The 21698-nt window shown below is 34.0% G+C and overlaps 1 protein-coding gene across 1 annotated transcript in view; it reads left to right on the forward strand.

Moving 5' to 3' along the window:
• The window catches only part of Cubn2 (Cubilin 2), an 864444-nt gene that overhangs the window by 25896 nt on the left and 816850 nt on the right, over positions 1-21698 (forward strand). The window lies entirely within an intron of this gene.

A 21698-nucleotide genomic window follows, 5' to 3' on the forward strand; every position in this document is an offset into this window, starting at 1 on the left:
AACTGATTCACACACTGTTTTGTACAATTATATGTCACTAAAAACACTGGTTTACAGCCGAAATGCACCAGAGACGCCATTATGAAATTCCTGTGTAAAATCACCCCCTGATTCCGAAACTCAAGGTTATTTTAATTATTATTATTTACGATTAACCGTTTTTTCAATAAACAAAAAAATTGGGTCCACTTAATCATATATATCTCACGAACGAATTGAGCAATTCCAAAACGGTTTGAAGTCCTTAATAGGTAATAAAATTTGCTATAAACTGCGCACTACACTACGCTAGGCTCTTCAGATTCAAAGATAACGAACAATTATTACGGATTTTTTCAATTTTTTTTTGTAAAAATATAAAAAAAATTTGTATTTTGCGAGGAAGAATCTCGAAAACTTTTTATTTTTTTGCAGCTTTTTTTTCTCTCTAAGCTCTGATTTATTGCAAAAAAAAATAAGCTTTCATTCAACAAAATCGATGGACTAATACAAAAGTCATAAGCATTCAAGTAAATATATCCATTTAATACTTAAGTACCCTACTGGTACATATGTGTTAGTATTCATATATCAGTTAGTTAGTTTTTGCAGATTTTTTTTCTCTCTAAGCTCTGTTTTATTACAAAAAAAAAAATAAGCTTTCATTCAACAAAATCGATGGAATAATACAAAAGTTATAAGCATTAACATAAATATATCCATTTAATACTTAAGTACCCTATTGGTATATATGGGTTAGTATTCGTATATCAGTTAGTTAGTTCTTTTTATTACCTTTTAAAAGCTTTAAACCGTTTTTGAATTGTTCAATTCGTTCTTGAGATATATGTATATGATTAACTGGACCCAATTTTTTGTTTTTTGTTTTTTGAAAAACGCTAATTCGTAAATATCTCAAAAACGTTACCATAGAATTAACAAGTAAGGAAGGTTAAGTTCGGGTGTAACCGAACATTACATACTCAGTTGAGAGCTATGGAGACAAAGTAAGGGAAAATCACCATGTAGGAAAATGAACCGAGGGTAACCCTGGAATGTGCTTGTATGACATGTGTATCAAATGAAAGGTATTAAAGAGTATTTTAAGAGGGAGTGGGCCATAGTTCTATAGGTGGACGCCATTTAAGGATATCGCCATAAAAGTGGATCAGGGTTGACTCTAGAATTTGTTTGTACGATATGGGTATCAAATGAAAGGTGTTAATGAGTATTTTAAAAGGGAGTGGTCCTTATTTCCATAGGTGGACGCCGTTTCGAGATATCGCCATAAAGGTGGACCAGGGGTGACCCTAGATTTGTTTGTACGATATGGGTATCAAATGAAAGGGGTTAATGAACATTTTAAAAGGGAGTGGGTCTTAGTTCTATAGGTGGACGCCTTTTCGAGATATCGCCATAAAGGTGGACCAGGGGTGACTCTAGAATGCGTTTGCACAATATGGGTATCAAACGAAAGGTGTTTATGAGTATTTTAAAAGGGCGTGGGGCTTAGTTCTATAGGTGGACGATTTTCGAGATATCGCCATAAAGGTGGACCAGGGGTGACTCTAGAATGTGCTTGTACGATATGGGTATCAAAATAAAGGTATTAATGAGGGTTTTAAAAGGGAGTGGTGTTAGTTGTATAGGTGGTCGCCTTTTCGAGATATCGGCATAAAGGTGGACAGGGGTGACTCTAGAATGCGTTTGTACTTTATGGGTATCAAACGAAAGTGTTAATGAGTATTTTAAAAGGTCGTGGGCTTAGTTATATAGGTGGACGCCTTTTCGAGATATCGCCATAAAGGTGGACCAGGGGTGGCTCTAGAATGTGTTTGTACAATATGGCTATCACACGAAAGGTGTTAATAAGAATTTTAAAAGGGCGTGGGGCTTAGTTCTATAGGTGGACGCCTTTTCGAGATATCGCCATATAGGTGGACCAGGGGAGACTCTAGAATGTGTTTGTACGATATGGGTATCAAATTAAAGGTATTAATGAGACGTGGTGGTAGTTGAATATGTGAAGGCGTTTTCCAGATATCGACCAAAATGTAGACCATGGTGACCCGGAACATCATCTGTTGGATACCGCTAATTTGTTTATATATATAATACCACGAAAAGTATTCCTGCCAAGATTTCAAGTGGTTTTTATTTCGCCCTGCAGAACTTTTTCGTTTCATTCTACTTAATATGGTAGGTGTCACACCCATTTTACAAAGTTTTTTTCTAAAGTTATGTTTTGCGTCAATAAACTAATCCAAATACCATGTTTCATCCCTTTTTTTGTATTTGGTATAGAATTATGGCATTTTTTTCGTTTTTCGTAATTTTCGATATCGAAAACGTGGGCGTGGTCATAGTTCGATTTCGGTCATTTTTTATACCAATACAAAGTGAGTTCAGATAAGTACGTGAACTGAGTATAGTAAAGATATATCGATTTTTGCTCAAGTTATCGTGTTAACGGCCGAGCGGAAGGACAGACGATCGACTGTGTATAAAAACTGGGCGTGGCTTCAACCGATTTCGAAATTTTTCACAGAAATAAGTTATCGTCCTAGAATCTAAGCCCCTACCAAATTTCACAAGGATTGGTAAATTTTTGTTCGACTTATGGCATTAAAAGTATCCTAGACAAATTGAATGAAAAAGGGCGGAGCCACGCCCATTTTGAAATTTTCTTTTATTTTTGCATTTTGTTGCACCATATCATTACTGGAGTTGAATGTTGACATAATTTACTTATATATTGTAAAGATATTAAATTTTTTGTAAAAATTTGACTTAAAAAAAATGTTTTTTTAAGGTGGACGTGGTCGTTCTCCGAATTTGCTAATTTCTATTAAGCATACATATAGTAATAGTAGTAACGTTCCTGCCAAATTTCATCATGATATCTTCAACGACTGCCAAATTACAGCTTGCATAACTTTTAAAATACCTTCTTTTAAAAGTGGGCGGTGCCACTCCCATTGTCCAAAATTTTACTAATTTTCTATTCTGCGTCATAAGTTCAACTCACCTACCAAGTTTCATCGCTTTATTCGTCTTTGGTAATGAATTGTCGCACTTTTTCGGTTTTTCGAAATTTTCGATATCGAAAAAGTGGGCGTGGTTATAGTCCGATATTGTTCGTTTAAATAGCGATCTGAGATGAGTGCTCAGGAACCTACATACCTAATTTCATCAAGATACCTCAAAATTTACTCAAGTTATCGTGTTAGCGGTCGGACGGACATGGCTCAATCAAATTTTTTTTTCGATCCTGATGATTTTGATATAAGGAAGTCTATATCTATCTCGATTCCTTTATACCTGTACAACCAACCGTTATCCAATCAAAGTTAATATACTCTGTGAGCTCTGCTCAACTGAGTAGAAAAATAACCTTGATTTTCGGAATAAGGAGGTGATTTTACATAGGAATTTCATAATGGCATCTCTGGTGCAGAAAAAAAGTTGGAATTTGTGATCCAGTGAAATTAAACACAACATAATTAACGTCTAGAACAGGGGTCGACTGCTAATACGCATTAAAAAATATCGGGAAACATGTCAAACGACGCGTATTGACTTCGACAAAAATAATCTTAAGGCATAAAAGGAAATATGTATCTTTGGCCGGAGATATTTGCAATTAAAGTTGTCAATTTTTTATGGTTTCCGTAGTTTTCTACACAGGAAAACTTTTTATGTACAAAGGGACTTTGCACGGATAAATTTTGATCCCACCATATTGGTGGACCGGTCAGGGTAATTTTACATAATTCTGCCGAAGGGCGCCAACGCAGAAAGGTGTTCTGCGTAAAAATACTATTTATCCTGCCTCCGGTTTCGGAAGGGCCCGTGGTCAATATCGTTTGAACGAGTCAAAATTTTTATTTTCCGTCTTTGGAATATTAATACTGATGTCAAGACGCGTCGTTTAACATCTCTCCTGAAAAATATATCTCTTTTCACTTACTCAAATTTAGGTATTCACTGATCGTTCTGTTCTCTTCAGTTGTGAGCGCGAAGGAAAACTTGAAGTAATACCATGAATACATCTTTAGAATAAAAAAACGCGCGATATTTTATTAAACATTTTCGCGTACAGCGCTGTTGTTTAATAAATACAACAAATTTTATTTCTTTAAGTTTCCTATCATAAAAAATAAACAAAAAATTTATAAAAAGGCGCGCAATTTTTTATTAAATATTTCGCAACCACCACCTTATAATGCAACTTCAAAAGTCGTTGCGAAGCTGGCAGCGCTATTCACCACTTTCATGTGTTTTCATCAAAGATATTGAAAAAATAAGAGGACGCATTGTAGAGTGGTGTGTATCTGTAGGTGTATAACGGTTGCGAGAGGAATTCACCATACGTTTTGCTCTGCTTCGTTTTCACCATCTGCCATCTGGATTAAAAAAGTCATAATCCCAGCCATTCGCACATTTTTAGTGGTGTAAATTGCATAGCGCCAGCGCCAATGACGGTGCCAGCTCAATGATAGCTCATTGACGCAATGACGCTGCCCAGTAGTGAGTGCGTGGTACATTTTACTTGAGTGAAACGATTTTTGTGTGTCAGGCACCAGTTTGGTGTTATTGGCGCTACTGGCAATGATGACACTAAGCTGATAATGGTGACGCAGGTGGTTCAGCTTTTGAATCGGAGAAAGCAATGATGGGCCATGTAAAATATTATGGGTTTGGCTATTATTGGTTGTGACTTTAACTATTATACAGCACTTCTCTATCTTGTGAGAAGATGTCCCTGATGACGTAACGCTGGTAAGTGAAGTTTTGAACCAAATAAATGCTGTGGATTTAACAACTGGAGTCATTCTGAGTTTTCTATTTTTTATTTAATGTAGAATTAATATTGGTGTGTTCGAGCAGACAAATAATAACAGCAGAACTTTTAAAGTGCTGTGTAGTTGATGGAATGTAGCTACTTTCCTAGAGATGATCAATCGATTGTCAACATTTCATCAAACGAACGCGCGAAATTGCCAAATCTGCTAAAATTTTGCTGAATAACCCTATATCGAGCAAATTAGAAACAAATAGACAAATTAGCTTTTTTTACAAATCGTTTTGACAGGGTGTTCAATATGGCGGCGCATAGGGTCGGATATCTTCAGCGTGTGATAGAAAGAGATACAGAATGAGACAGCGACAGTGAATTTAAAATCAGGTGATCCATTCTATTTGTAATTTTGACGTCTATGCAGAAGTTATCACACTTGTCTTATCCCACAATGGTTGGCTGCCTACCAACTCTGTTGCATGCAATTATCGCACGAGCGTTTACATTATGCAAGATTCATATATTGACGGGAAAAATTAATAAAGCATAATAACCGAGCAGAAACAATTTTGAAGCTTTAAAAAAATGCCCAACAATAATTTATGGCTATATATGTACATAACTCTGAAAAGTGTTATGCCGAGCTTCATATCTAAATAATCACTTACCAGAGGTGTGAGTGGTTTTGATTTTATGTTGTACCGGTAATAGTTTTTACCCCTTCGAATAATGATGAATGTTATCATTCGACAGCGATCTTAAACCAACTTTATTTTTTCTCTCAGTCACTTTAGTTTTCAATAGCAGGTATCTCTTAATATCACGTATCTTTCCATTTTAATTTGAATCTATTATAGCTAGTGAAATACAACCATTCTATGAGGTCCTTGGACACTTGTCAACTTTCAATAAAAGAAATTGTCATTATTTATTTTTAATTCGTTGGAATCTATGTTTTCTTTTATTACGTGTGAACTCGTCAACTCTTGGGGTATCCTGATAAGTGCAATAATTAGGTCATAAAAAATAATGGAAACGGTGCCAGTTTGGATCAAAACATAGTTTTCAAATTAGGAAATCCATAAAAGGTCATCTTAATCAATTAATATAATTTCCGAGCTTCATTGAATGAACCGTACAAAATGTCAACCACATACAACACCCAAAATACTGTTGCAACAGAGCGATAATAGCGAGTTATCAGCAACACAATCACATCACATACAAACTACACATCACATCAATTCAACTGTCAACATCATCACATCATCTCATTAGCACATGGTCACACCCCCAAATCACATTCAAAACCTCATACAGTCCGCTTTCACACATTTTTAACAAAAACCACTTTGCCTGTTTCGTGCACACTTTTTTTAAGTGGGTGAAATTTTCCAAAGTGTATCAACACTTTTCGTTGGTCGACTTTTTCTTTTTTAAAATTTTTTGGTTGGCATCATTAAAAAAATATGTTATTTCACAATTTTCCGAAATTCGAATTTTATTATTTTATTTAAAGTTATAGCACTTTTGGTTTCGCTCAACTCCGTTTAACAAACGACTTCGACTTTTCTTAAAACCGCAAAAGTTTTCTAGGGAATTTCAACTGTTCGGAAACATTAGCGAAACTTGTATTCCCCAAAAAGAATGTTGAAAAAATTTTGCAGAAAACCACTTTCTTTTTAGGAAATTTTAACGAAAAATGAAGCAATCTAAATTTATTAGTTTTGTAATATCTACAAATAAATATTGGCATATAGATCTGCCGAAAAAGTGAGGTTATTGACATCATTTTTATTGTTGCATTTTTAATTTTGAAGCTTTCTGAAATATTCTCAATAGGTTGTAAAAAAATCCGAATTTTTCGGTAGCCCCTATCGAATTTATCGGTGGTAGCGCCTATCGATTTTTTTTTTGATATCCTATTTAACTCAACAGTAAAAATCGGTAGCCTCAACTTAAAAAAGTTTATGTCAGCATTGCTCATCCATTCATCGGTCTATCCATCAGTCCATTTGTCCAAGGGGTCATCATCACACGTTTTTTTGCAATAACTTTCATTTCAAGAAATGTATTGAAATGAAATTCAACATACTACTCTGACCATGACTAATACTCCTGTTAAAAATGTGCGTAATAGTTACGTTATCACGCTCACTTTTTACAGATCAAATATTATTTCAAAATAAAATATAATTCTGTGATAAATCCATACTTAAGCTGTAAACCCAATGCCCTGACACCGCGAAAAAAAAAACGCGACGAACTGCGCCTTGTCAAAAATAGAACCCCCCTAATTAAATCGAGGTGAACACAATGCAAGCGAAGAGCGAAATTTACGCAACGATATATTTGTTTCTATCGTCGCCGCTGGGTGATGACAAAAACATGGCAAAGGCTGCTTTTGTTCCTTTTTCTTTAAAGTCTAAAACAAGAAAACATAAGAACCAAAACAAATTGTTTGTACTTTTACATACATTCTCGAGAGAACGAAATCGACACTGATGATGGCACAACGCCGAAACTGGTCTGTCTCGAAACCAAATTTGACAAGCGATGACGGAAAATCGTTCCAATATACATCGCTTATCCACCCTGTCGGAAAACACGTTAAAAAAAATTGGGAGAGACATCGAAAGACGTATCATTATTGATAAATTATTAAATACCAAAAGGTAATTAGCACAAACCTTTGCTAAATTTTAGTTTTTTCAATCAATATTTTCAACTAACCGGCGTACGTTATGCAGTCAAAAATTTAAACTCACGCAAGCTTACGTACGCCGTATATATGTAAACTGTAAATTTTTAAATTAAAGGGCTGTAAGGATTAAGATTCCTGGGAACGAAACGTTTCTTTCGATACAGCTCTTAACAAAATGTTGGGATGAAATTTATTATCCATCTTTCCTTTTCAACATAGATTTTGCCTAGACAAGAATAACAAACGCGGTTGATTATCTACCACGCCCATTTTCTATAAAAATATGAAAAATACACTTATAGAACACACATACATACAAATTTGAGCTCTGTAGCATCTACCTCTTTTTATACCTTTCATGAAAATGAAATGGTATATTAATTTCGTCACGAAACCGAAAATTGTAAGTCCTTAAAGGAAAATAGATAGACCCACCATTACGTATACCGAAATAATCAGGTTGAAGAGCTGAGTTGATTTAGCCATGTCCGTCCGTCCGTCTGTCCGTCTGTCTGTTTGTATGCAAACTAGTCCCTCAATTTTTGAGATATCTTGATAAAATTTGGTGAGCGGGTGTACTTGGGTGTCCGATTAGACATTTGTCGGAACCGACCGGATCGGACCACTATAGCATATATCCTCCATACAACCGATTTTTCAGAAAAAGAGGATTTTTGTAATATCTTACCCAATTTAACAGATTGAAGCTTCAAACTTCACCATATACTTTCGTATATTGCACGTATTGTTGCCTGAAAAAATTGATGAGATCGGTCGTATATATAGTATATATCCCCCACAACCGATTGTTCAGATAAGGAACTTTTCGTAATTACTGCCCTATTTTGAGAGCTAGAGGCTTCAAATTTCAACGAATGCTTACGTATATAGCATATATTGTTGTCTGAAAAAATCATAGAGATCGGTTGTATATATAGTATATATCTCATACAACCGATTGTTCAGATAAGAAACTTTTCGCAAATTCTACCCCATTTTAACAGATATAAGCTTAAAATTTCACTGATTGCTTACGTATATAGCATATATTGTTGTCTGAAAAAATCATAGAGATCGGTGGTATATATAGTATATATCTCATACAACCGATTGTTCAGATAAGAAACTTTTCTCAATTTCTACCCCATTTTAACAGCTATAAGCTTCAAATTTCACCGATTGCTTACGTATATAGCATATATTGTTGTCTGAAAAAATCATAGAGATCGGTTGTATATATAGTATATATCTCATACAACCGATTGTTCAGATAAGAAACTTTTCGCAATTTCTACCCCATTTTAACAGCTATAAGCTTCAAATTTCACCGATTGCTTACGTATATAGTATGTATTGTTGTGTCAAAAAATCATAGAGATCGGTGATATATATAATATATATATGATGGTATCTATAGTATATATATATAGTATATATATATTTTTTTTTTAGATTTCGGCCTCATTTTAACAGCTATAAGCTTCAAATTTCACCAAATGCTTACGTGTATAGCATTTATTGATGTCTGAAAAAATCATTGTGATCGGTGGTATACATAGTATATATCTCATACAACCGATTGCTCAGATAAGAAACTTTGCGCAATTTCTGCCCCGTTTTAACAGCTAGAAGCTTCAAATTTCACAAAATGCTTACGTATATAGCATATATGTATTGTTGTCTGAAAAAATCATAGAGATCGGTGGTATATATATTATATACTTGATATAAACTGTCATTTTTGCCCCTTTTTTACGGCTAGAAGCTTCAAAATTCATCAAATTTCATCAAATAGTTACGTTTACGTCATATATTTTTGAAAGACGTGATCCGTAGTCATAGTTTTTACATGCGGACCACAAAAAACGTGAAGCTTTGTATCCTCACACAGATTACCTACCTATTTTTTATTTTATATTTATCTTAAAAATCGTTTAGATATGTTCAAATTTCACCAAATGCTTACGTGTATAGCATATATTGTTGTCTGAGAAAATCATAGATACCGGTGGTATATATAGTATATATCTCTTACAACCGATTGTTCAGATAAGAAACTTTGCGCAATATCTTCCCCATTTTAACTGCTAGAAGCTTCAAATTTCACCAAATGCTTACGTGTATAGCATATATTGTTGTCTGAAAAAATCATTGAGATCGGTGGTATATATAATATATATCTCATACAACCGATTGTTCAGATAAGAAACTGTGCACAATTTCTGCCCCTTTTTAACAGCTAGACGCTTCAAATTTCACCATATGCTTACGTATATAGCATATATTGTTGTCTGAAAAAATCATAGAGATCGTTGGTATATATATTATATACCCCATATAAACTCTAATTTTTGCCCCCTTTTTACGGCCAGAAGCTTCAAAATTCATCAAATTTCATCAAATAGTTACGTTTACGTCATATATTGTTGAAATACGTGATTCGTGGTCATAGTTTTTACACGCAGACCACAAAAAACCTGAAACTTTGCATCCTCACACAAAGTACCTACCTGTTTTTTATTTTATATTTATCTTAAAAATCGTTAAGGTATGTAGATCTGTTCACTATATATTTCTTATCTTATACATCCGATTATTCGGAGATTACGAGCGGGATACGATTATTGTTCAGCCCCATTCATGAAAGGTATGAAGTCTTCGGCACAGCCGAAGACAGTCCCGTTTTTACTTGTTTCCATTTATTTAGCGATAAAAGCAGGTATATCTATCTATCTATATGGGCAAATCCCAAAAACTTTTACTTTTTTGGATACTGGGGTTTTACACACAGGCAAAAAAAATTGAGGCCAGAAAAAAGTACAAGGAGATTAAGTTTGACCTTTTGACTATCCGATCTGATGATTTTAAAAATCGAGAAAGTTGATAGTAAGTTTTTGCAGAACTTCGAAACGTAAAAAACGTCGATTTTTACGCTTTCTCAAGCGATACACTTGATTTTTTTTTTTAATTTTTTCGATAAAATTTTGAGGCATCGGTTAAACGCTATGGAATTTAAACTGAATATTGTTTTTGAGACGGAGATTCTAAAAGTATGAGCAAAATTAATGTGCCCCTCCAATACTCAAAACTATCATCAATCAAAGTAGCGATGCTTTTTTTGTCATTTTCAATATTGACAGTTTTTTGCTTGTAGCTTTTTGCGGCAACTGAGTATTGAAATTTGGATTATGCACGATAATAGCCTATCAGGGACTAAAAATACCTAGGGCTTCAAATTCGATGTGCCCCTTTCAGTTTTGAAGGTAGAGGCAGAAAAGTGGAAGCGCTTGGTTGCGTAAATTTTTTTCAGGAGCATGTTTTTTTGTGGGCACAGCTACAATTTTACTTTTATCACTTCATAGCCGTTTGTGAATATTTTTGTTTGGAATATTCACGCAAGGAAAGTTATTGATGTTTGTACATGGGGCAAATTTACGAAATTTCCGACAAAAATTTGCAATCGTCAAAAAGTGTAGACTTTTTTTTTGTAACCGAGTATTATTCAAAAGTAAATGAAAAGAAACACGAATTTGGTACAAAAACGATTGACGATTGCCAATTTTTGGCGAAAATTTCGTATCTTTGCCCCATGTACAAACATCAATAACTTTCCTTGCGTGAATATTCCAAGATGAGGCAATTTTTGGTATACTACTGTGGTGTAGAGAAAAAATTAACAAACGGGTACCTATGAAATATTTGACGGTTACCCGGTTTCATATTTTTGCCGATATCTCTAAAACCGGGTTTCGGGTATCAACAAAATTTTACCTAAATATACCCCAGACAGATATGTACATCCTGATAAAATTTCAACACAATCGGTTAAGAAGTGTTTAAATAAGTAAAAAAATGTACGGTTTTCCGGGTTTATATTTTTATCAATATCTCCAAAACCGGATCTCGTGTATTAAAACTTTTTTACCTAAACATACTTCGTTCACATATCTATATGTTTTTAAAGTTTCAAAATAATCGGTAGAAAGGTGTTAAAATAAACGTGTTGCAAACTTTGCAGTAAAAAATATTTGGCGGTTATTCGGTTTTATATTTTTACCGTTAACTACAAAACCGGGTCACGTGTATCAAAAAAATTTTCCATAGCTAACAGCTGCATATATCTCCATATTTTGTTAAAATTTCGATATAATCGACACAGAAGTGTTGAAATAAATGTATATTTAACATTGCGACCTCAATTTGTATATAGTTATGTATAGAAGGATACACATATGAGCTTGTGTTAGAAGTAGTATTAAGTTCTCTTAATTTAGTATTAAGAGAGAAGTTAACTTTAATTAGTTATAAGGATACCGTTATTCGAAATTGTTAACTCTTTGAACATTGGCATAAGCTCCATTCGAATTTCGGTTTAGATTAGATGTAAAGTGAAGCTCGTGAAATAAAGATCATTTTTAATCGACTTTCCGTCTACATCGTTATTGGCGCAGTCAACGGTTGAACTTACAGCTCGTGGAAAATTAGTTATTAATAAACCACATGTATTTAAATTTCGGAAAGAAATAAAGTATATTTTAATTGCATAAGTGTATTGGTATTTGAACAAAAAAAAAAACTTTAAAGAAACCAAACGTATGATTTTGAAATACAGACTGAAATGAGAAAAACAAAAGGAGTGTACAAGTTTTGTGGCTCATTTAACTTTATTTAATATCAAACATTGATTTTAACAAAAAGCTGTGAAAAAAAAAAATTCAGAAAAATTAGCGTTAATAATAACCCGTATAGCGAAGTAGCGTTTTAAATCGAAAAACAAGAAACAAAAGCTACAACAAAATGTAAAGGGCAGTCCGTTCAGTGAATTGATCATTTAAAGTCATTTAAAGGTCAAAGGAATTTTAAACGAAGTTCGAAAATAGTCAAAGATTTAAAAGGCACAAAGTCGTTTAGAGAGCAAACTCATCAGTCAATCCAGCTAAAGTTAATCAGAGCAGAGAACTTCCTTTTCCAATCAAACAACAACAAGCAAGCATAGGTAGAGAGAAGCCAATTAAATTGAGAAGCAGCAACATCTACAACATAGACTTATGAGAAGTACACGAACAACTTGGTAAGTTTAAACTCATCTTTACTCCCGAATTCGTTCCAACCGAGGTTAACGACGATCACGAAGGAATCAAGTGAACATCAAAACATCGTTTTTTAGAATTTCGAACGGCAAGAAGCTGCAAGACACCGAAAATGGAAGGTCTGGGCATAAATGTTAGATTTAAGTTAATAACAGCAAATATTAATAATATTTCAAATTTCAATGGCGATAGAGATGCGCTCCTAATTTTCCTACATAGAATAGATTCGATGGTTCCAATTCTCGATTCGTTTCCATTAGATTATCGTTGTTTAATTATGGGTAGCGTTAAAGATAAAATTGTAGGTGATGCAAGGAGATCTTTGTTGGTCAATGGAAATGCGGATAATTGGCCAGATATTAAACAAATTTTAATTGACAATCACGGTGAAAAAGATTCCGTAGATGACCTTATTGATAAAATTAGAACCTGCCGTTGTGATTCAACAATCGAAAATTTTTACAAAAAATTAAATACATTATTATGTAGGTTAAACAATGCTTTATATTTTAGCAAGGAAAATAATCTAGTAATAAATAGTAACAGCAATGCCAGAATTGCTTTACATACATTTAAAAATTGGTTTACCAGAGCCAGTTAAGAGCATTATAATTAGCAGGAATCCTTCGAACCTTAAAGAAGCTTTTGATGTTATAAAAAAAAATGGTTATTTAATGTACACAACCAACAGTCATTATTCTGTTAGTAACAGAGCACAGCACGTAGGTGATGTACAAAGCGCAGATAGGAACATGGAATATAACAGAAGACGACAACAGCAGAGGCAAGACAGCAATAGGTATTTTAATGACATCGGAAGCAGAGCAAATGTACGAAACAATTTGGAAGGTAACAGACACCAACAACACATGCAAGAAAACAGGTATTTTAATGAGTATCCAAGCAGAGGAAATGAAATCGAAAACCGAAACGGACGTGAATTGAGACAAAATCCAAATACACAAACATCTATGCAGTCAAGGAGAGCGCATAATTCTAATATGCAAGCAGTGAATGGTAAAAGAAACGTGGGTAGGTATACATTTGGACACACAAATAATTCACAAAATTCACACATAAATAATACTTAACATCGCAATGATAACGAGTCTATGGAAATAGGTACAAATGAAATGATGCAAAATTTTCAAGCACTAAGCCTAGAAGATTACCCTATATAATAATTAATACAAAGATAAGAAAACTTAAATTTATTATTGATACGGGTGCAAAATTCAGTGTCATAAACCCTAAAGTTTGTAGCCCTAAATGGAAAATGGACTCACCGAATTTTACACTAAAAATATTAAATAAAAAAGTCAGTACTAATACTTTATATAGGATACCTCTATTTAAAGAATTCAATAAACCAAATACTTTTGTTCAATTCTTCGAAGTACCATTTCACACATACTTTGATGGCATAATTGGAAATAATATTCTGTTTGATCTTAACATAATATTTGATTATAAAAAGAGAATGTTGTTAACAGACAGTGCAAGTGTGCCAATTTATTTCAACGAAGAAGAAGAATCTTCTTATGATAAATATTTAAATAATGAATTGGTACAGGTTTTTACATGCGAGGAAGAAAAAAATGAAAAGTCCTTAAATAGTTTATTTTCTGAACACTTAAATTCGAAAGACAAGGCGATGTTAAAATCTGTTTTAAATAAATACACTGATCTTTTTTATAAGGAAGGCGAGAATTTGACCTTCACAAGCGAGATTAAGCACAGGATTATCACAAAAACAGATGTCCCGATATACAGCAAACTTTATAAGTATCCTGCTATACACAGAGCAGAAGTCGATAAGCAAATTAAAGATATGCTAAATCAAAAGATAATAGTTCATAGTAATAGCCCGTACAACTCGCCTCTTTGGGTTGTACCAAAAAAAATCGATAGCAGCGGAACTCCAAAGTGGCGAATCGTTATTGATTATCGAAAGCTAAATGAGCAAACGGTAGATGATAGGTTTCCTATTCCGAATATGGAAAACATATTCGATAAATTAGGTAAATGTAATTATTTTAGTACAATTGATCTCGCAAAAGGGTATCACCAAATTGAAGTTCATCCAGATGATAGGGCAAAAACTGCGTTTTCAACCGCTGATGGTCACTATGAGTTTAATCGCATGCCATTTGGGTTGAAAACTGCTCCAGCCACCTTTCAGAGGCTAATAAACTACGTATTGAGGGAATACATAAATAAGATTTGCGTAGTATATTTAGACGATATATTAATCTTTTCTACTGGATTTCAAGAGTATATCGACTCTATACAAAAAGTTCTAAATCAGCTACGCAAATAAAATTTAAAAATACAGTTTGACAAATGCCATTTTGCTGCAATATCAACGAAATTCTTAGGTCATATCATTTCTGTTGAAGGAATCAAACCCGATCCTTCCAAAATTGAGGCAATTAGTTCCATGAAATTACCGCAAACTGAGAAAGAAATTAAACAATTTTTAGGTATAACCGGCTATTATCGGAAATTTATTCGCGATTATGCCAAAGTAGCATTACCGATGACTAAATTTTTAAAGCAAAATGCAGTAATTGACGTTAAAAATAAAGAATATATTAGTTCATTTGAATCTTTAAAAAAATTATTGACTAGTGATCCAGTTTTACAGCTACCTGATTTCGCGGAAAAATTTATTTTGACCACGGATGCGTCCCAATTTGCCATAGGTGCTGTATTGAGTCAGAAAAATCATCCAGTTTGTTATGCCTCGCGCACCTTAGCTGAACATGAAATACGATATTCAACCATTGAAAAGGAACTTCTAGCTGTAATTTGGGCTGTGAAATATTTTAGGGCGTATTTGTATGGACGAAAATTTCTAATACAAACAGACCACAAGCCTATGACATGGTTACATAATATTAGAGAACCTAATATGAAATTACAAAGGTGGAAAATTTTTCTAAATGAATATAATTTTGATATTTGCTATATTAAAGGCAAAGATAATAAGGTTGCTGACGCATTAAGCAGATATTTGAGAAAATCAAACGACGACAATAGCGTTGACATTTTTAATAACGAGCAAATTGATTTTGCTGATACTAACATAGATATTCGCTCTACAGATGCAACTATCCACAGTGGTATTGAGGATAATTTAAAATACATTTTTATTACAGAAAAAAGTGTAAATTATTATAAAAACCAACTTTATCTTAGTTACGGTGATACAGAAAATATTTTTACAGAAACTGTTAATAAAAAAAGTCATACTTTTGTCGTCATTAACGAGTCTTCTGATTTAGTAAATATATTTAGTAAAATACTTTTGAAAAAGGGCATAATGTGTATATATTGCGAAAATGATCATCTTTTCATAAAGTTTCAAGATATTTATATTAATAATTTTCAAAACAGCAGCTTAATTTTATACAGATCAGTTACTAAGTTAGTAGAAATTACAGACAAAGACGAGATTTTAAGAAGTTTTTTCGAATTAAAAGATCGGTATTTTTATCCCAAACTTTATAAATTGATCACAATAGTAATTAATAGTTGCAAAACTTGTCAGCTCGCTAAACACGATAGAAAACCACTAAAAATTCCGTATCAAGTTACGAAAAATCCAACTCACTTTAATGATATTGTGCACATTGACATTTGGTATCCAAATAGAAATTGTATGTTTTTAACCACAATAGACAAATTTTCCAAATATGCAACTTTTCAAAAGTTAAATGATAGGAATTGGATAGCGATATTGTACGCTTTAAGACAGCGTATACAGTTTTTAGGAAGAATGAATACAATTGTTTTTGATAACGAAAGATGTATGTTACACAGTGCTGTCGCTTTGTTCTTGAAAGAAAATAATATCGAAGTTCATAAAACTACGCCATACCTTAAAACAGGCAATTCCGATATCGAAAGGTTGCATGGTACATTAAATGAGCATCTGAGAATAATGAACGTGGATAAAAAGACTTATGTAAAAAATATCAAGATGAGAAGGCTAAACGAATAAATAAGCTTAACGAAAATAGAAATCAACCAACTGACCAACAAGAGAACCTTGTTAAAACCAGAAAAATTGCAAAAGCTGAACCAAAATATAAAGAACTTGATAACTATGTTAAGGAAGGAAATTATGTTTTGGATACATCTACTAAGCAAAATAAGAAATATTATAAATCACAATTGAAAAAAAAATATAATTATCAAACCACTAGTTAAAGAAACAAGAGAATTTTGAAATATTAACAATGTTTTAAAATATATGTAACTAAAATTGTTTTTTTTTTTTAATATCTTACCATTGTCGAATTGTTTTTAACATTTCTTTTCTTAAATAAGAAGACTGTGTTAACATTTTTAATTTTTATTGATAACGTTTGTAGAGACGCAAACATCTAAGGGTGGAGGAGTTATGTATAGAAGGATACACATATGAGCTTGTGTTAGAAGTAGTATTAAGTTCTCTTAATTTAGTATTAAGAGAGAAGTTAACTTTAATTAGTTATAAGGATACCGTTATTCGAAATTGTTAACTCTTTGAACATTGGCATAAGCTCCATTCGAATTTCGGTTTAGATTAGATGTAAAGTGAAGCTCGTGAAATAAAGATCATTTTTAATCGACTTTCCGTCTACATCATTATTATATATTTTGCTCCATCTTTTGACTATATCTTTTTGAGGCATTATGTAAGACGAGTAACGGCGATGCGCTATAGCTCCAATTTACCCTTCAATGTTCCTAACAAAAAGATATTTGGGTGATACCGTGTTTCAAAAAAAATTTTTTTTCTCCAAAAAAAACCAAAGTTGGCGGATTTCCCCCTATATATAAAATTCAAATTATGTATGTATGTAGGTATAGATCGAGTTGCGTCCTAAACGGATCGACCGATCACAACCAAATTTGCACAACCCACTAGAAACCTTCCAAGGATAGTCATAGGCTAAAAATAATATCGATATAGAAAGGGGCGTGGCACGTCCCATGCAAAATAAATATTTGGTACTACATAACTCTGAAGGTATTCATGCTAGAACATTGAAATTCAGTAAGGAGTTATATGAGGTCAATCCCTAACACCCCCAAGAAAATGTGGGGTGGGGGAGAAGGGGGCATGGCCCCTCCCATATAAATGGAATTTATCATACTGCATATCTCTGGATGTAGTAATGGTAGGTTAATGAAAATTGGTAAGGAGCTATATGAGATTAGGTCCTAACACCTCCAGTAAAATGTGGAATTGGGGAAAAGCGGGCGTGGCACCTTAAAATGGGATTTTTCAGAACGATGGCTGCTAAAGTTCTATCTATATATATAAAGTTAAAATTATGAATGTTTGTATGTAGGTATAAATCGGGTTGCGCCCTAAACGGATCGGCCGATCACAACTAAGTTTTAATCGAGCACTAGAAACCTTCCAAAGATGGTCATAGGCTAAACGTAACTTCAGTATAAAAAAGGGGGGTGGCACCTACCATACAAATGGAATGTTTGATACAGCATAACTCTGGAAGTATTCGTGCAAGAACATTGAAATCCAGTAAAGAGTTAAATTGGATCAATACCTAACACCACTATGAAAATAAGGGCTGAGTAAGAAGGCGCGTGGCACCTCCCATACAAATGGAATAATGAAAATTGGTAAGGAGCTATATGACGTTAAGTCCTAACAACACAAGTAATATATGGAATTGAAAAAAAAACAAGACAAATGGGGACTTTCAGAACTATGGCTGCCTTAAAAACTTAGTTTATTTCAACACGTAAAGTTTGCTTGCAGAGTTGGGTTTGGCTGTTATTCCTTTAGTATTCTTTTATGTTATCTTCAGGGTTGGTATTTTTGGATACGCCTGGAGAAACCGGAAAAAACATTTCTGTTTAATTTGATATAAATTGATGTAAGATCAAAAAGAGAAATCACTATGGCAGTTGCTTTCTCAGATACCATGGATACCCTTTGTGTGGTGGACGTACAACTCCGCATTTAAATGACCACTGTCTGCAAACATCTGATACATCGATGTGCAACATAAGCAAACGGTCAGGCCAAAGTGAGGGTGTGCGATGTGTGGACCATGACTCATAAACAGTCGGTGCAAGTTTTAGACCAAACCTCTAAAAATTTAAGATGTAATCACCAATCCCAAGGTGGTGCTTTCCTGCTACATGCTGGAAAAGCCGCAGTTGAAGTAAATGCGTGCTTTTTGTCTATAGACGGCTTTACGTACAAAAATTTACTCTCATTAGAAATATGAGAGGGAAATTTGGCGGAAACACTTCAGCAGCACCTTTTGCTAAACAACTTCTTGAAATTAATTATGGCAAAATTCCTATTTCCTCACTAACAGATTTGATTTCTTTTCCTGCAAGTTTTTGAGAAAATGTGACATCACCTGAAGCTTTAATAGCTAATGTTTCTTCCAAACATTGAATCTATCTTTAAAGCTATAAATGGCTTTGAGAAAAGGCATTTTAGGCCATGATACAAAAAAGAAGGTAGTTCCACTCAAAATTTTTTGACGTATTTGGGGATTTTTGAAGTTTCATAATGTTTGACGTTTTGCCAGAAGCGTTGCCATACCGTTACTGTTTAAGGCGAATTTGTGGTTTTTCGAGATGGAAATTTCTTTCAGGATGAAAAGGCAATGTTCATCTGAGACAATAATAATATGCTTTAGCATGATTTATGTGCATTAGGGCGGGTCAAATAGTATGGGGAAAAATGGGAAAAAAACTTCAGGTGCACACCCAGTTTCTGAATCTATGGGTCATACTGAGTAATATTGTCCATGGGACCATAGGTCTGAAATGAATTTCGAGTCTCCCTAATTTTGTTAGAAAATTTATATCTCAATCCGAATCCGAATTTGACATTTACTTTCATGTATTTTATTTGTGAGAGCCGCTATTCGGATTGGGATATAAAATTTTCTGACATAATTAGGGAGACTCGAAATTCATTTAAGACCTATGGTCCCATGGACAATATTACACAGTATGACCCCTAGATTCAGAAACTGGATGTGCCTTTTCAACAATAAATTTGACTCACCCTAATGTGCATATACATACATATGTATATCGATTGCGAATACAGTAAAACATGCAATTTTATTGAAAAATAGTTGATGACTCATACATTGGTTAATGACTCACATTTTTATGGCAGTTTGACCCCTAGACGGAAAAAAGTAAACGAAAAATCCTGTTGTTCTAGCATGGCCCTATTATCATGCCTGTACAGTGGATATTGCTCAAGGTATGTTGAGCAAAAGTGTACCTCCAAAGTCGACACATCTATGTCAATGCTAAAAGGGAACAGAATGTGTATAGGCGGGGCTGCTCCAAGGTGGCCCATGGTAGAACTGGCAAAAACAACCTCATAACTAGTGGCTAACCTCCAGAGCTACAGGGTAATGTTCTCCTTAAAAAATGGTTTAACAATTCCCTCCTTAAGCGCAACGCTTACAATAAAAAAATAAAAAATGTAGACTTGTAGCCAATTTATCAAGAAATTGCGGTGCAGGTTTATAAGTACCTCCTTTGGGCAAGCAATTGACAAACGTGTATTGTTGTGAGCAAACGTACGGACACTTAAGAAGGCTATATTCCCTTGCTTTGCGTACTGCGATCCATGTTTCTTCCACCAAAACAATTTTTGGGAGCTCGAAAAAGTTATTAAAAACCTTCTTTTCTAGGCTGATATTTCGTATTAAAATATTTCTAGGCATGGGGCTCATTCTTTTCCTTTTTATTTAAAATAACTATGAAAGTAATTTAGTCGTATTCGTTAATATGAAATCAATCAAAATTAGAAAAATTCTTAACATTTTTCAATCTGGTAGCTTGTTTTTGGTGAAATTGTCACTGTCCCCGCAAAAGTCAAGTGGCTAACGTCACACTAAATGGAACTACCTCCATTTTTTGTATCATGTTTTAGGCACCTTAAAATGAGGATGTTAATATCACTAGAACCAAGAGAACTTATCACTCTATTAACACAGTCGTGGAAGAATCCCAAGCTGTGCATATCCGATTGAGTTTATTTGCTCTTTTGAGCCATCAGAAATTTCTCCTCATCGATTGATCCTTAAAAAAGGGCCTATAATTTCGATTCTCCACGCTTATGTAGTGGGACAAGGCTTTTCATCACAAAACTTTTACGAATGTCATTGAAGCAATTCATTTTATCGGAAAATTTCGAACACAAAAAAGATTAAAACCAAGGATTCCATTGATACCGATAGACTTGTCTTTTCAATTTCAAATGCCTCAAATTTCCTATCCCTTTCAATGAAGCTCAAGGACGATTATTAGCTGCGAATCAAGGGATTGATGAGCGCAATACAAACCTTTATAGCTTCAGGGCTTCTACAACTTAATTGTCAACCTCCCCTACGCGAGGGGAATCCTGTTACAAATATTAATATATCATACAAAAACAGTTATTAGCTGTAGCAGAAGTCAATCTTACCAACTCCTGTTTTACCCATGGCCAGTTCCGCGTAGCCCGCATATTTTTGTAGAAACGTGGGGTAGAACCCACGGGAATAAGCTAGTTGTTCATAAAAATTCATTTACACAAAAAATTTCAGACATTAATTAATAAAGTGAGGAGATTCGACTTCGCTTTTCCACAAATTGACAGCCATGTTTATGAAACATTTTAAATGTTACCAAAAACTTCCAGAAAGATGGAAGCTTTCAAGCCCGATTCTGGCAGAACAAAAAGGGCGACTTGATAATCAATATTCAGAGAGTGCTTAATTTCCAGAGGGAAGTATTCTATGTTCTCTTAAACAGAGGTAGCGACGAAGCACCCAGCGAAGATAATAATGTTCGACCCTCCCATGCAACCTATTTTTCAGAAAAAGAGGATTTTTGTCATATCTTCCTCAATTAATCAGATTGAAGCTTCAAGCTTCACCATATGCTTTCGTATATTGCCCATATTATTGTCTCAAAAAAAGGATGAGATCGGACGTATATATAGCATATATCCCCCACAACCGATTGTTCATATAAGGAACTTTTCGTAATTACTGCCTCATTTTAATAGCATATATGAGCCGTTTATTTTGAAAGTGGCATATGTCATGTCGTTTAGGTTCAGTGGTAATTTGTT

This window comes from Eurosta solidaginis, chromosome 5 (genome assembly GCF_040869045.1).
Source record: "Eurosta solidaginis isolate ZX-2024a chromosome 5, ASM4086904v1, whole genome shotgun sequence".
NCBI classification, from domain to species: Eukaryota; Metazoa; Arthropoda; class Insecta; order Diptera; family Tephritidae; genus Eurosta; species Eurosta solidaginis.